We start from the raw sequence: 15,194 nt of genomic DNA on the forward strand, positions 1-15,194 counted from the left end.
CTGTCACTTCTCACATTTCAGCGTTTACCCTGCTTCAATCCATTACTGTCATTAGCAGTTCCGTTCTGTGTCCCCAAGGAAGGGGGCTGGCTCGCCACAGCCTGTTCCGAGGAAAACAAGCGCACCCCCCCACCCCCATCACAGCAGCCCGAGATCAGGGTGGTAGGGGGGCTAGCCCACCTCTTCCCCCAGGAGGATTCAGGCAGATAAACAAGCTGCTCGTCTCTGGTCGCGATGCCAAGACAAAGATGTTTTTGTGCCTTCGGAAAGGAAGCAGTGCCGGAGGCAGGGGACACTTTGAACAAGGCCTCTTTGCGCCCAGCCGTTGCTGTTTCCAGACCCAAGAGGGAAGAAACAGGCCTGGCCCAGCTGTTTTGATGCTCAGGGGGGAGATGAGTTTGCTTCCCCCCCCCCTTGTTTCGTTGTATGCAACGAATCACATTTCCTGCTTGTGGACTTTTGAGTTTGCTACGTTCCATATAAATGGAGAGAAGGGAAGGACCGATACTGGCAAAAACTGGGCTAGGTAGGGAAAGGAGGGTGCAGCCTCCATGCCAACAAATGGGCATGTTTATCTACAGTATGGAGGATACATTACAGCAAGTCCCTAAAACTAATCCCCCTGGAGTCTTAATGGTTCTTGGATGCAAGGAGAGGGCCCACCAGGAACCCTAGAGCCTACTGTCCTAGACAGTATGTTGCTTCTTAGCTGTATGTTGCTTTTTAGCTTGAGCTACTGACACACACACACACACACTCACTCACACACACACTGAAACCAAGAGGGGGCAAGGTTCTAAAGGGCCACCGAGACAGTTTGCAGATGTTGGCCCCGGGCCAGTTGAAGACACTTCCAGATGTGAGCTTTCACCAGGGACCAAAAAGGCAATGCTCAGAAAAGTATCCTTGCAGGCAAGAACACTTCTGGGCTTTTACTTTCTAGCTGAGGGTTGGATTTGACCTTACCGACAAATCTGGCTAGAGAAGCCCACGAGCCTGGATCTAGCCCTTCGGCCTCCCGGCCATGACGCTTGACCTTACCTTCTGGTGGCGTCTCGCAGGCGTTCTCACCTGTCGGCCTTTCCAGCATCGATTGGCCCCAAGCTGGGGTGGGGATCTGGAATGGAAACAACCCGTCGAATCAGAATCTGAGCGTCTCCAAGGCAGGGGGTGGGAGGGTGGGATGCGTCCCGGGCAGGCAGTGGCTCAGAAACAGAGCTTCCTTCCCCCTGGTGTGGCTGCCTGCTGATAGAAACAGGAGGGCTGGCTGGAGCGAGAGGGAGCAGCAGGGAAAGATATCCGAGCCAGGCTTCGCAGGGGGACACGGCAGGCTCGCCTGGTCCCGTCTCAGGACAGTTGCACCCGGCTCCAGGCCTTGAAAGAGGGCTTGCGCGTAGCTGAGCTAGAACATCCTTGGCAGGGCTGCGGGGAGAGCCAGCTTCTCCTTGGGCATGTGTTAGTGGGTGCCCGACTATGTTAGCTCTGCATTTCTGCAAGCGGAGCCCACACACAAATTCCACCGGCTGTGTGTGCGTGTTGGGGGGGGGGGGAGAGAAACAGAGGCTTCTGAGGGAGTGGGGGAATGCTTGCTTGAGTACATTGGCTGCCTCTTTCCAGCACATCTTCCTTCCTCTCTCCTGAGTGGATGCAATTGGGGCTGGGCCTGATGCTCCCCAACCAGGGACACATCCTTAATTTTCCCCTGCCAGCTCCTTTGCTTCTCGTACCATGCTATTAGCTATAGCGATCGGCTAAATACCTGTTCCGTTTGAGTACATTGTCTGCATGTCAGAGGCACCCTCCTACTTGCTGCAGTGGATTCTGGGGAAGCAGCAGGGTCTAGAGGTTAGAGCAAGAGAGCTGCAAGTAAGGATCTGAGCCCTCCTTCCTAGCAAGGACAGTCTACGTTTTGTGAAATATTTCCCTGGGAAAATATTCGGCTTTTGGAGGGATGTGGGAGATGCTCTTTTGAAGTTAAATATGGACAAACCTGCATATCTGCACTAAAGATCTCAGCCCTTATTTCTGGATTTGAGGTTAAATCTTTGCAGGGGGGGAAGAGAGGGACAGATGAGTGCACGCACGTGGTATATCAACACCAAACGCCAGCACACTGCTTCATCCCTGTGCTTGCTTGACTCCTGACCGAATAGTAAATATTCCATATAGCGTTTAAACAGCCGCTGTAGAATCGGAAATACTGCCAGATCCAGGGAGATTTAAGCAAGGCATATTTGGAAGGGATAGAAAAGGGGTTTGGGACAGTTTTCTAATGTTTCTGTTTCAGAAAGAACCTAGTGCAGGGCAGGAAGACTACTCTGGAGTAAATGCAGCATGGTGGGAAGAAGAAGGAGAAGAAGAAGAAGAAGAAGAAGAAGAAGGAGAAGAAGAAGAAGAAGAAGAAGAAGAAGAAGAAGAAGAAGAAGAAGAAGAAGAAGAAGAAGAAGACAAGTTGGATTTATATTCCCCATCTCTCTCCTATAGGAGACTCAAAGGGGCTTACAAACTCCTTACCCTTCCCCGCTCACAACAAACACCCTGTGAGGTAGGTGGGGCTGAGAGAGCTCCAAAGAACTGTGACTAGCCCAAGGTCACCCAGCTGGCCTGTGTTGGAATGCACAGGCTAATCTGAATTCCTGAGATAAGCCTCCACAGATCAAGCGGCAGAGTGGGGAATCAAACCCGGTTCCCCCAGATTAGAGTGCACCTGCTCTTAACCACTACGCCACTGCTCCTGATGTGCATGTATATGTGAAGACGCACAAGTGGTTAGGAATATTACGAGCAGGCACAACAGTTATAGGGAGCAGCAGTATGTAAGATGCAAAGACAATTAGTTCTGTTGCTGATAGTAGAAGGGGATTGATTTTTGTTGTAAGTAGCAAGAGGGGATTTACCGGTAATGGCAGAATAGGATTGCTCTGTGGTACTAGATTGGTCTGTTGGGCTGACATGCTGATAGCAAGAGCAGATCGGACTGTGATGCTGGTGGCAGAGGAGACTGAACAGATACTGATGGCGAGAAGGGATTGGTTTTTGTTTTAACTGACAAGAGTGGATTGGACAGTCTATTGGTTGGCAGCTCAGATACTGATGGCGAGAAGGGATTGGTTTTTGTTTTAACTGGCAAGAGGGGATTGGACTGTCTATTGATTGGCAGCTCAGATGCTGATGGCGAGAAGGGATTGGTTTTTGTTTTAACTGGCAAGAGGGGATTGGACCGTCTATTGGTTGGCAGCTCAGATACTGATGGCGAGAAGGGATTGGTTTTTGTTTTAACTGGCAAGAGGGGATTGGACCGTCTATTGGTTGGCAGCTCAGATGCTGATGGCGAGAAGGGATTGGTTTTTGTTTTAACTGGCAAGAGGGGATTGGACCGTCTATTGGTTGGCAGCTCAGATACTGATGGCGAGAAGGGATTGGTTTTTGTTTTAACTGGCAAGAGGGGATTGGACCGTCTATTGGTTGGCAGCTCAGATTTACTCGGGATGGCGAGGAAGGGATTGGTTCTTTGTTTTAACTGGCAAGAGAGGGATTGGACTGTCTCATGTGATTGGCAGCTCAGGAATGCTGATGGCGAGAAAGGGATTGCAGTTTTGTTTTTTTAACTGGCAAGAGGGTATTGGACTGTCTCATTGGTTGGCAGCTCAAGATACTGATAGCCTGGAGAAGGATTAGTTTTTGTTTTAACTTGCGCAAAGGAGGATTGGACTGTCTATTGGTTGGCAGCTCAGATACTGATGGCGAGAAGGGATTGGTTTTTGTTTTAACTGGCAAGAGGGGATTGGACTGTCTATTGGTTGGCAGCTCAGATACTGATGGCGAGAAGGGATTGGTTTTTGTTTAACTGGCAAGAGGGGATTGGACTGTCTATTGGTTGGCAGCTCAGATACTGATGGCGAGAAGGGATTGGTTTTTGTTTAATTGGCAAGAGGGGATTGGACTGTCTATTAGTTGGTATCTCAGATACTGATGGCGAGAAGGGATTGGTTTTTGTTTTAACTGGCAAGAGGGGATTGGACTGTCTATTGGTTGGCTGCTCAGATACTGATGGCGAGAAGGGATTGGTTTTTGTTTTAACTGGCAAGAGGGGTTTGGACTGTCTATTGGTTGGCAGCTCAGATACTGATAGCAAGAAGGGATTGGTTTTTGTTTTAACTGGCAAGAGGGGATTGGACTGTCTATTGGTTGGCAGCTCAGATACTGATGGCGAGAAGGGATTGGTTTTTGTTTTAACTGGCAAGAGGGGATTGGACTGTCTATTGGTTGGCAGCTCAGATACTGATGGCGAGAAGGGATTGGTTTTTGTTTTAACTGGCAAGAGGGGATTGGACCGTCTATTGGTTGGCAGCTCAGATACTGATGGTGAGAAGGGATTGGTTTTTGTTTTAACTGGCAAGAGGGGATTGGACCGTCTATTGGTTGGCAGCTCAGATACTGATGGTGAGAAGGGATTGGTTTTTGTTGTCCGGGGCTGAAGGGACTTGGGCTCTGCTGGTGGCATCTCCGATTGAGCTTGGATACTGATCGCAGGAGGGGATTGGCTGTGACTGCTGATGTCCAAGAGGGGATTGGTTTCTGGGTAGGATCATGGTCTAGTGGCTATGGTCCCTTAGAACTGAGAATCGGAGTTTCCAGTTTCCTGGAAGGTAAATAGTTTAGCGACCCCTTTCCCTCCACTGGGCTCATCGCACAATATCCTCTAGCAGAGTCTTTTTATGAGGAGGAATTCTTGACATGCCCCAAAACACATTCCTGGCACATTTCACTCCCCCACCCCCCAACACAGTGGGCAGACAAGCTTCCTTTTACCCCCGTGGAAAATGCAACAAGCCACAAAAAGCTCCCTGTTCAACGGTTCTCCTTACTCCCAAACCACCAGGCTGAGAAGTGAAACTGACAAATCTGAGTCATTTGGAACATTGGCCCATGCCAATTGCTTTCCTTTCCCCTCCTGAATTGTTTGTTCAGCACATGGCGGTCTTTGGTGCGCACAGCCTTCTCTCTGGGCGACCATTTAGACTGTGATCTTATTTGCCACACGGGCGCCCAACTGCCTGGCACTGCAACACAAGAGCCTCCGGAATAGATAACCTCCCTTCCCTCCATAGATCGTTCCTTTGGCAGCAGAATGTGACCACCTCTGGGAGGGAGCTCAGCAGCCGTTGAACAGCAACAGACAATTATCTCGCCTGCAAATGTAGCTAACCCAATTAGAAGAGATGTTTATGGCATCTGAGCTGAGACTGTTACGCATGCTGAGAGCTATCTTGAATCATCCTAACTCTCACGGACACTTCTCTGAGAATCATTATTTATAGCGAGAACGCTTACAGGGGTGTGCATATACATCACAAAGCCTCTTGTGAGGTTCAGCGCATCTCTGTGTACACTGAAACCGCTGCCCCCAATGGGATCCTACTGGATCTGGGCCGATTTAATGTTGGGAGGATACGCTTTGCCTCTTTCAGCTACAGTGAAGTGAACGGCACCTGTTTATATAGGTGAAAGTAATGGGGAGACTTCTTTGGGTAAGAGCTAGAGTTTCCCTGTGTCCCATTAATTCCAGTGTTTCCATCATGTCTCAGACTGCAATTCATTTCTTTGTGCCATAAAATTCAATGGGAAGCCATGAAGAACAAAACCTGTTCTGATCAGCACATTGCAGTCCATTTCTTTAGTCCCTTAGAATTCAATGGGAAGCCATGAAGGACAAAGCCTGTACTGATCAGCAGATTACAGTCCGTTTCTTTCGTCCCATAGAATTCAATGGGAAACCATGAAGGACAAAGCCTGTTCTGATCAACACATTGCAGTCCATTTCTTTCATCCCATAGAATTCAATGGGAAACCATGAAGGACAAAACCTGTACTGATCAGCAGATTGCAGTCCATTTCTTTCATCCCATAGAATTCAATGGGAAACCATGAAGGACAAAACCTGTTCCAATCAGCAGATTGCAGTCCGTTTCTTTTGTCCCATAGAATTCAATGGGAAGCCATGAAGAACAAAGCTTGTTCCAATCAGCAGGTTGCAGCCCATTTCTTTCGTCCCATACATATAATTCAATAAGAAGTCATGGAGAAAAAACTGTTCCAGTCTGCATAGCCCTGCGCCTCTATTTGTGAATACTGGAGAACTAGCCTTTTATGTCTCAACTATTTTGGCATGTGTTATGTATAACCTGGTTTGCTACTCTGTTAATCATGGTGATAATCCTTGTTGGGTAGTTCATCACTGTTCCCATTTCACTGATAAGGAAGCCAAGGCTGGAAGAACAGCTGCAGCTGCAGTTATGTCCAAAGCCCCTCGCTTTGGATTGAAAACCAACTGCAGAGTGTCTCTTTGCCCCTCCCAAACCCTGAGCTTGTGCCCAACTGCTGTGCCCCAGTTTTGCCCCAGAAATGGCTGCATCTCAGCGTTAAATCTTAACAGACCTTGTGTGAAACTTTCTCTGCAGCTGCCCCCATCTAAGAGATAGCTGCCTATTGTGAGAGGGCCTATTTTAATCCTGCGGGCTTTTGTACTAAACTCTGAGTCACTGGCATTGATCCTGAATCCCAGTCCCTGTCCCCAACCTCTCCGAGAGCTCCTCTGCTGGAAAGAAAGAAGGATCCGGCCCTAATTATTGGTGTGAATCGGCTTCAATCTGTGCAGCATATGGGCACTGGTGCCGACTTCCTCGAGAACAGCTCCCTTCTGCCCGTGCCGTGCCACATTGCCATGGTGAATCCTATCATATCGATTTCACAGCTGAGTAAACAGCCACACGCCCAGGCCTGCTTTCTTTCAATGAGCACCAGAGCTTGCAAAGAAGTGGAGAAAAATCTTGGGGGCCGGGGGTGGGGCAGCACCACTCAGCAGAAAACAGCCCATAAGTGAAGGTATAAAAGTCTTCCAATGCTCTGAGATTACTTGAAATGGAATGCCTATCCTGCCATGTTGCAGAAGTCCCTCTGTGCCAGCGGTTAGGAGACTGCTCTGTGAACTGACTTCCTATTCTCACCACTGCTGCGAAATATTAGAGAACGTTCACATTTTGTGCCTTTCCTTGATACTCAGTAAATGGGATGGGCAGCAGATTCCAGACAGACACAAGGCCTCTTCAGATAATGCACAATTAACCTATGGAACTTATTGCCACAAGATGAGGTAGTTACCACTGCTGGGCTCAGCAATATGGTCCTCACAACAACCCTGTGAGGGAGGGGAGGGTTAGAGTATTGTGCCTGGCCCAAAGTCACCCAGCGAGCTTCCATGGCGGGGGGGGGGGGGAGGGGATTCAACCCCAGATCCTGATCTAACACTCTAACCATTGTACATGCCACTCTTTGATATGATCTAGCAAGGCTTTTCTTACATTCTCCTACAGTGACAGGCCAAGCATTTGGATACCTTCTCTCAGCATCACCCCTGCTTCTGCAAGAGTAGGAGGAACTCTTGAGTTATTTGACAAGGGTGTGTGTGTAAAGGAGCAGCAGTGGCGTAGGAGGTTAAGGGCTCGTATATCTAATCTGGAGGAACCGGGTTTGATTCCCAGCTCTGCTGCCTGAGCTGTGGAGGCTTATCTGGGGAATACAGATTAGCCTGTACACTCCCACACATGCCAGCTGGGTGACCTTGGGCTAGTCACAGCTTCTTGGCGCTCTCTCAGCCCCACCTACCTCACAGGGTGTTTGTTGTGAGGGGGGAAGGGCAAGGAGATTGTAAGTCCCTTTGAGTCTCCTGCAGGAGAGAAAGGGGGGATATAAATCCAAACTCCTCCTCCTCCTCCTCCTCCTCCTCCTCCTCCTCCTCCTCCTCCTTCTACTTCTTCTTATTAGTCGTCAATTTACTGCCAACTCGTGGCAACCCAGTAGGGAGCCAGCGTGGTGTAGTAGTTAAGAGCAGTGGGTGGACTCTAATCTGGAGGGTTTGATTCCCCACTTCTCCGCATGGGTGGCAGACTCTGATCTGGTGAACTGGATTTGTTTCCCCTCTCCTACATTTCTGCTGGGTGACCTTGGGCTTGTCGCAGTTCTCTCGGAACTCTCAGCCCCCCCCCCCGCCTCACAAGGTGCCTGTTGTGGGGAGAGGAAGGGAAGGCGTTCATAAGCTGCATTGACACTCTTTGTGGCTGAGAAAAGCAGAATATAAATCCAAACTTCTTCTTCTTTTCAGGTCAAAAGACCGACCTGTCTTTGTCTTTGTCTTTGCTTTCCTCTGCATAACAACCCTGGACTTCTTGGCTTTCCAAATACTAACCCGGACTGGCCCTGCTTTTGCTGCTGAGATCTCATGAGCTCAGACCAGCCAGGATCATCCAGGTCAGGGGCTTGGGGGGCAGCCAAATTTCGAGGCTGTGAATTTCCAGAGCTCGCTTGAAAGGGAGATTGACAGCTGCCGCCAGTAGCCAGCGCGGGACTGAACACAAAGATGGATGTCGACGCCGTATTCCTGAATATCCCTGGAACATAATGGGGAATGACTAATCATCACACTTCCCAAGAACATAATGGATGTTTCTGAATTCAATCACCAAAATAGGAAGGTGTTATTTATTGCTGGAAATGGGAGCTAAGAAGGGGGGGGGGGGCTAAACTGAAGGGGGGGAAGCAAAGAGGCTTACAGCCGCTTCAAGACCGAACAGATTGATTGCAACATTTGTGAACTTCAGCCCACTTCACCAGATGTGTGACGTGTGCCCTTGATTGACAGATTTACACACACATTCACATATATACACACACACACACATCCAGAGAATTGGGATCCCGCTGAGAACTCCTCACAGAGTTCCACGAGAGTAGGCGGGTTACCTAACCGGCTATTTGTTATTGTTGCCCGAGAGGTTTTGCCACGTGATGTTTGCCTTAGTTACACCCCTCCTCTCAGCAGTAGTGCGCAGAACTTGAAGTAGTCTAGCAGGAGGTGCACCGGCGTGCGTGGCAGCCTGTAGCACTGCGTGCGATGCGTTTCCCGCCCAAGGACCCTTGAGAGCCGGCAGTGATCGCGTCCTTGCCACAGCCCCGCCCAGGAATGCCCCGCCCAGGAATGCCCGGCCACGTCCCCGTCATGCCCCGCACAGCCCCATTGGCGCTACGCCACAGTTTGAATCCCACCACCATGGGAACCTGTTACTAAAAATTTTGGATCCCACCACTGCACACATCCCAGACCTGGGTGGCCCAGGCAAGCCAGATCTCACCAGGTCTCGGAAGCTAAGCGGGGTTGGTCCTGGTTGGAATGTTGGATGGGAGACCACTGAGGAAGTTTCGGGTCGCTGCACGGAGGCAGGCCATGGTAAAACCACCTCTTGCACTTTCCACCACCATATGCACATTCACATGTATGTACACACCTCTGTACACGCTCACAGGCATGGTGGGAGAAATGTGTAGATAAAAGTTAGTGAAGTGTAAGTGAACCCAGTATGTGACATTTGTACAGCTCAGATGTACCTCTCTTAAGGCCTACCTTGAGGGAAGGATGCTAGTTTCTATTTGTTCAAGATAGAACTGAGGAAGTGTGGATTTTGATTTCCCCCCCCATCTCGCCATCTGATTTTTGTTTCGGTTGAAGCCATCCATCCCTGCCTTGTTCTGGTACCATCTCGCCAGCCTCCCAATCACCTTGACTCCCTGACCACCCGATGCCCATCGAGTGCCTCTGCTGTATTTAAACTGTGTGCCTCCCGCCCTGTTTCTATCTTGTCCCCTTGGAGGAAATTGAGATATCCATAGGTTGAATGTGACATTATTTATCGCCATCTGAAAATGTAATTTGAGATTCTGATACCCTAATTCACAGGTGTCAAATTTTTTGGGATCCAAAAATTTTAGTAACAGGTTCCCATGGTGGTGGGATTCAAACAGTGGCGTAGCGCCAATGGGGCTGGGCGGGGCACGACGGGGGCATTGCCAGGCATTTCAGGGGCGGGGCATTGCTGGGCGGGGCTGTGGCAAGGCGCAGCCACTGTGCCGGTCCTTGGGCGGGAAACGAATGCACGGCGGCACAGGCTGCCACGCACGTCGGTGCACCTCCTGCTAGACTGCTTCAAGTTCTGCACGCTACTGCTGAGGAGTGGAGGAGGGGCGTAACTAGGGCAAAAATCACGTGGCAAAATCACCAATTAGTAACCCCCTCTTGGCACACACAAATAATTAGTAACTTACACTCGGGAACCTGTGAGAACCTGCTGGATCCCACTGCCTCCAGAAGTTATGGACTACAGTTCCCATCATCCCCTGCCAGCACGAGCAATTGGCCATGCTGGCAGGGGGTGATGGGAACTGTAGTCCATAACATCTGGAGGGCCGTAAGTTTGACACCTATGCGCAGCCTAATTCTAATATAAAGATTGTATTTATATAAGGTTTTTACTGTTTGTATGCTACCCTGAGCCTGCCTATTGTCAGGGATGGCTGGGGTATAAATATAATGAAACAAAATAAATTATGAAGGAGCTGCGGGCAGTGTGCATGAAGACTCCCTTCCACATTTATCCTCCCTACAATCCTATGAGGCAGGTTTTGCCAAGAGAATAGGCCAAGATCTTCCAGTGAGCTTTGTGGCAGTCTGGGGATTTGAACCAACGTCTTCCAGATACTAGCCTGACCCTTTTTCTGTGACACCACAGTGACTCTCATTGTCTTACTTGGGTTTGTTCACTGTAATCTGCTTGAACTATCAGACTAGCCAGGTAGAGATTTGAGTGCACGAGTTTCTACATCCAGTTCCCAGAGTCTCCAGTTAGAAGCATCCAGTAGCACGTGGTATGAAACATCTCTCCCTGAAAACCTGACAAGCCACTGCCTGTTGAAGTGGGCAATACTGATTCAAATAAACCAATAGTCTGACTTGGGATTCATGTAGTCTTCTTAAAGGAGGAGCAGTGGCGTAGGGGTTAAGAGCAGGTGTACTCTAATCTGGAGGAACCGGGTTTGATTCCCCGCTCTGCCGCCTGAGCTGTGGAGGCTTATCTGGGGAATTCAGATTAGCCTGTGCACTCCCACACAGGCCAGCTGGGTGACCTTGGGCTAGTCACAGCTTCTTGGAGCTCTCTCAGCCCCACCCACCTCACAGGGTGTTTGTTGTGAGGGGGGAAGGGACAGGAGTTTGTAAGCCCCTTTGAGTCTCCTGTAGGAGAGAAAGGGGGGATATAAATCCAACTCTTCTTCTTCTTCTAAAGGGAGGGGCTGTGGCTGAGAGGTAGTAAATCTGCCTTGTGCATAGAAGGTCCCTGGCATCTCCTAATAAACGGATCAGGTAGGAAGGGATGTGAGTGACCTCTGTCTGGGACCCTGGAGAGCTGCTGCCAGCCAGAGTAGGCAATTCTTTGATAGACCAGTGGTCTGACTCAGAAGGCAGCTGCGGGAGTTCCTGTGTCATTTGCGAATGCCAGTATCTGAGTTTGTTCCCTTGCTCTGCCCCTCATGCGCTCCCAAGCTACAGACACCTGAAGGCGGTGAAAGCAGCACTTGTCAAAACATATCACGATGTGAGCAGATTGCCTACGTGCCGAATTCTCGTTGTGCTAATGAACCTTCGTTAAAATAAGCCATGGTTTCACATGAGGTCTGAAAGGGGCCATTGATCGTGTGTAGGTTTGTCAAGCCCCTTTATCCCACCTCTGGTTGAAAGGATCTCAGGGGTCTTTCTCTGCTCATGACCCTGTGGAGAGCATCTGCCAGCCAGAGTAGACAATGCTGAAACTGAAGGACCAATGAACTGGCCCTGTTCGGAGGCATAGCAAGGGGGGAAAGTGCCCGGAGCACCGGTGCATCCTCTGCCCCCGTCCCACCCCAGAATGCCCCCTCCTGCCCCGGAATGCGCCCGCTCCGGAATGCCCCTGCCACACCCCCGGAATGCTCTCGCCACACCCCCACAGGGGCATGAACCCAGGGCGTTGGGCGCCCCCCTGTCCCCTTGGAGCTATGCCTCTGGCCCTGTTTAACTACTGCTCTGACTCATTTGCTCTGTTTCTCTTAACAGTGTAAGGATCGCAACTGTTCCTGGCATGAAAAGCAGAAAGGGAGCTGTGCAGAAACAAGCAATAATTGCCATGGGAGAAATCGCAGCCTGCGGATGGAGGAGCAGGAAAGAAATTAGCATGGACTGCGTCATACGAAGAATATTATAGACAATCACCCTGAGGAGGAGGGAGAAGTATGAACCAGCAGAAATCTAGGCGCTGAATACTTTTCCCCATTATTTTTACCAGACCCCAGAGAAAGGGGTCCGCGGCTGAATTTCTACATGTGTTGCAGCCTTACAGACAGGGCAGTGCCCTAGACAGAAGAGCTGGTGCCGAGGGGACAAAACCTGAGTTTGGCCCTCCGCCCCCCAGCCTGCAGGCGTATGGGTGGCCACCCTCCCCATCACCAATCCTGGTGGGCTTTGGGGGAGTCATTTTTTTGGTGTTTTTTCAGCCTGCAGGGGCGCATTTTTGCCCAAAGCTAAGCGGCACCATGATTTCAGGGCATCATCCAGAGCTGCCCTGATGATACCCTGAGATTTGGCGATGGTGTTTTGGTTCAGGGCTTATAGCAAAGTTATGGGCCTTAAATGGAATGCTCCCATCCCCATTGTTTTCAGTGGGAGCTAACCTGAGATAGAGGCTGCCCATTTGGGGACAATAACTTTGGTCCTCCCTGAACATAACTTCCTGCAAACTTGGGTGGCATCATAAAGATAGTTAACAGATGATATCCTGAAATTTGAATTGCCACTGAAATTTGTAAAAATACATCCCTTCCAGGCACCCCAAAGAAATTTGCTTAAGATTCTTTGTTTTGCACGGTGAAGCTTTGCTCCATTGTAGCTAATGAGGGAATTTCTGAGGCAGGCTGTACATTTTTTTTTGAAGATAGAGGCACCAGACTTTCAAGGTGGCTCCAGGGAAGCCCTTCTGGTAACTAGCATCCAGGCCCAGAGACCTTTGCACTTCTGTCCAATTTTATGGGCCCCAAAGACTTATTTTGTTTCACCTGCTCCCTGGCATGAAGCCTGCTGGGTGAGTTCTCTCAGAACTTCTCCAAGCCCCCACCACCCCAAAGCAAAGCTCGCTTAGCTTGGATGCTATTATTACTCCAAAGATCTTGGAGCCACCTTGAGAGTCTGGCCTCTATCTTCAAAAATGTGTGGTCACTGCTTACACACTCAGAAATTCCCCAGAATCTGCCAGGAACATCAAGCCTGCACTTGATGTGCATGTTCTGTGGTGGGAAAAAAATTATTTTTTCCCACCATAGACTTCAATGGGAGCTTTCTGTTATGCCCAGCTGGCTCTGTGGTAGAGGGGTTTCAACAGGAGGCATAGTGTGTGATGGTCTTTCTCTGGGCGGGGCACTTATTTCCTGCAAGGGCTGCTGGTGTGAGTCTCCTGAAAAGGAACCAGCCAACTTTATAAAGTTGCCTGTGATGGCCGAATGCTGTAGGCATCAAGGTTCACCTTCAGCTCGATGCGCACAGCATTTTCCTCTTCCACACACACATTTTAGCAAATTTGGCTGGTTCCCTTTCCCGGAAAGACTCACACCAGCTGCCTTCTCCAGCCCTTCCCCACTCACATGCAACATCCCTACCACAGTGCCTCCTGTTGAAACCTCTACAACCGAGCCATCTGGGCATAACAGATAGCCATTGCAGAGACATCTATGGTGATTGGGGAAAGTAATTTTTTCCCACCACAAGCGAACTGCCTGTGGAGTCTGGCACATTCTGGGGAATTTCACAGAGTGTCACTGGCTGCACTATTTTTTTGAAGATAGAAAATAATTTTCAAACTTGACTCCAAGGGCCCTTGAGTAACTCAGCATCCAAGCTTGATGAGCTTTTCACTTCTGGAGTGGGGGGGAGGGGAGTTGAGAGGGTTCTGAGAGAACTCCAGCCCACAAACTTTTCATGTTACTGAGGCCCGAGAAACAAAATAAGCCTGCTGAGGGGCCCCTTAAAGGAACCCCCCATAAACAAAAGTCTCCAAGCCTGGATGCAGTACCAGGATGCCCTCCTGGAGCCACCCTGAGAAGTGGTGCTCTGTCTTCAAAATATGTGCAACCCTACACACAGAAATTCTATTAGCCCTGATGTAGCTAAAGTCACAACAAATAAAGAATCTTGAACAATTCTTGGGGAGTGCCTGAGAGAATGGCTATTTTTAAAAGCTAATTGACACCAAAATTTCAGGGTATCATATGTATTTAACTATTCTTATGATGCCAGCCAAGGAACTGAGTGAGATTATAATTTCAGAGGGACTAAAGGGCTTATAGTCTTTCAAATGGGTAGCCCCCATCTCAGGTTGAAAACTCCTAATGAAAACAATGAGGATGGGAAACACACCTTTTGAGGAGTCCCATAACTTTGCTTCCCTAATTAAACTTATCCTAAGCATTTGGGTGGCATCATCCAAGACAGTCTGAGTGGTGCCCTGGGGAATTTTTAGTGCTGCTAACTGTAAATATGCACGCCCCCTGCTAGTGAAGGAAACTCAAAAAACACTTTAAAAATTTAAAAACGCACAAATGACCCTGAAATGTTGGCGCCCCCCCACGTGACCAAATGGGGGGCGCCCGGGGACATAGGGTACCCCCTGTCCCTAGGTAGGAACGCCACTGCTTACAGAATATCTTGCCAGGAAAACATCTGTAAAGGCAGCGCAACCAGTGAAGACAGCCAACCGTTTTTCGAGCCTTCCAAGGGGTAATTCCTCCATCAGATTCATAGCAGTGACACGGGAGATGTTGCTTCCAACAGCTGGCTGGCCTGGCAGTGAGGGGGAACCACATGATACAAAAATCTATAAAATAACAAATCTGAAGCTTAACGTATTCTGTCACCTCCAGAGAACATGGGAGGTGTCCTGCTGGACAGCTGGGAGGGATAGGAGATGATTTTTAATGGTGGTGGGATTCAAATAATTTAACAACCGTATTGTCGAAGGCTTTCACGGCCGGAATCACTGGGGTGATGTAGTTTCTGGGCTATATGGCCGTGTTCTAGCAGCATTCTTTCCTGATGTTTCGCCTGCATCTGTGGCTGGACCAAGCCACAGATGCAGGCCAGCCACAGATGCAGGCCAGCCACAGATGCAGGTGAAATGTCAGGAGAGAATGCTGCTAGAACAGGGGTCTGCAACCTGCGGCTCTCCAGATGTTCATGAACTACAATTCCCATCAGCCCCCAATTGGCCATGCTGGCAGGGACTGATGGC

General features: G+C 49.5%; 1 protein-coding gene across 8 annotated transcripts in view; it reads right to left on the reverse strand.

Annotated features, from left to right (window-relative positions):
• MAG (myelin associated glycoprotein) overlaps window positions 1-15,194 on the reverse strand; it is an 87,795-nt gene that overhangs the window by 43,625 nt on the left and 28,976 nt on the right. For 6 of the 8 annotated variants that reach the window (XM_048499983.1, XM_048499981.1, XM_048499980.1 and 3 more), the window contains one exon: window positions 1,042-1,117. The exons of 1 other annotated variant lie outside the window; for it this stretch is intronic. The gene's annotated coding sequence lies outside the window, so the exon portion shown is untranslated. Of the gene's footprint in view, window positions 1-1,041; window positions 1,118-8,245; window positions 8,309-15,194 lie in introns of those variants that run through there. One more of the 8 variants, XM_048499984.1, reaches the window with a different exon arrangement.

The sequence above is a fragment of the Sphaerodactylus townsendi genome, linkage group LG06, assembly GCF_021028975.2.
Source record: "Sphaerodactylus townsendi isolate TG3544 linkage group LG06, MPM_Stown_v2.3, whole genome shotgun sequence".
NCBI classification, from domain to species: domain Eukaryota; kingdom Metazoa; phylum Chordata; class Lepidosauria; order Squamata; family Sphaerodactylidae; genus Sphaerodactylus; species Sphaerodactylus townsendi.